The following is a 1,987-nucleotide window of genomic DNA, read 5'->3' as shown; positions in this document are numbered from 1 at the left end:
TTTTTTCTATTTTATTTTTCCTTATTTTTTTCTTTCTATTTCTGTTTTTTTCTTCTATTTTTCCATTTTCACCAATGAAAAAAATCAACTGATTAAGACTCTTAAAATGAAAAAAAGCAAGGTTCAATAGGCACTTGATATTGAAATTCAATTTGTTATTATATATATATATATATATATATATATAAATCATGTCTAGGAATATATTTATAACCATATTTGAGTATTTTTAGTCTTGGCCTTGAGTGGCCAAAGGACCGTGACTAGTAGCTACCATATTCATATATTGGTTACTGCTTTATTGTAACATGAATATTGTTGATGGATATAGAGCCTGACTCGCGCTCTCAATCTTGTAATAATGCAGCAATAGTCCTGATATGTCAGTTATGTAATTGCTATTGATGTGGAAATGATGCTCTATTTTTAAGTTCGGCTTATTTAGGAAGTCTTTCAGAACTCTGAAACTTTTATTAAACTTTTTACTTTTATTTTTTTATCTGCTGTATCTGTGGTCAACACACACACACACACACACACACACATGGCATTTTGATAGCTTCAGGTCATTTTCGCATGAGGCTTTAACATGCGCTAAGCCAAAAAAATAATAAAAAAATGAATAAATGATCCTACCATCCCAACCCAACAGGACAGTCTTAATGCAAACAGATCAATGCGATTATCCACCCCCAAGAAATCTAAGACAGTTTAACCTTTCAATTGATCATTGAATTCGCCTACTTTAATTGAGCAGTTATTAGGACTGTCTCCACATGTCTGAATTATATTGCTAATGCCGGTAAAGGTCATAGAAATAGATTGTATGTATTGAAATTATCTAATTTATCCTCACTCATGTTTTGTGTCTGTTATGGACTGACTGAAACTCTGGCACTCCGTATCATTTATCTCGGTTAGAAGTGATTTATGACGTGTGCTGGTAATCCTAGTTTCACCAAGATCATGGCTGGATAGATCAATGCTTAATCTATGGTTCAAAAGTTTGTTGTCTGAAGCTCAAAGAGGCACAAAGACAACAGAGCAGAATTTTAAAAAGATGTGGCTGATAGGAAATCCGTCTTAGTCTTATGTCTTAGGTTAGAAGAGGGTAAACACATGATGTGCTGCATTGCAGTGAGATTTCTGTCTGTGTACAGGAAGTTTCGAAATAGACACGTGCCCTGAAATTTACAGAACATCATTTCCGTGATGATATTGATTAGAGCATGTATATGCATGCAATTAATGAACAGGTATGTAATTAATGCAGTGTCACACAAACAACATTTTTACAATGTTACTCTAAAAAGTAATTCATCACTAGCTACTAATTACATCTTTAACAGTGTAATCAAATTACTGTACTAATTACACTTTTAAAAAAAGTATTGCATTACTCAGTACTTTCCGTATCAACCTCAACCAGATGAACAATACAAGCACAGACATGAAACTTCTCTTTTAATTCTTCCAAATATGTAATATAAAATTGCATTAATTATTCCTATATAAGGGAGAAGGTTACATTAAAAACATACATTTTAGCATTAAAGGGGTCATATGATGCTGCTAAAAAGAACATTATTTTGTGTATTTGGTGTAATGAAATGTGTTTATGCGGTTTAAAATTAAAAAAACACATTATTTTCCACATACTGTACATTATTGTTTCTCCTCTATGCCCCGCCTTTTTGAAACGCGTCGATTTTTACAAAGCTCATCGGTTTGAAAAAGCGAGGTGTGTTGTGATTGGCCAGCTATCCAGTGCGTTGTGATTGGCCGAATTCCTCAAGCGTGAGACGGAAATGTTACGCCCCTCACCATACTGTGATGGCGTGTCCCAGCCGGAGCGACAAAACAAAAACATTCAAACCCATTACAAACGAGGCATTTGTTGCATCCAGTGGGGACATAATTACTGATTATAATGACTTATACTGTCTTTTTACACGTTGCGTTGCATCGCGTAAACATAAAACCATGT

Source organism: Sinocyclocheilus anshuiensis, unplaced genomic scaffold (assembly GCF_001515605.1).
Source record: "Sinocyclocheilus anshuiensis isolate Anshui unplaced genomic scaffold, SAMN03320099.WGS_v1.1 scaffold466, whole genome shotgun sequence".
Taxonomy (NCBI): Eukaryota; Metazoa; Chordata; class Actinopteri; order Cypriniformes; family Cyprinidae; genus Sinocyclocheilus; species Sinocyclocheilus anshuiensis.
The sequence above is the reverse complement of the archived record's forward strand: the minus strand, read 5'-3'. Positions refer to the sequence as shown.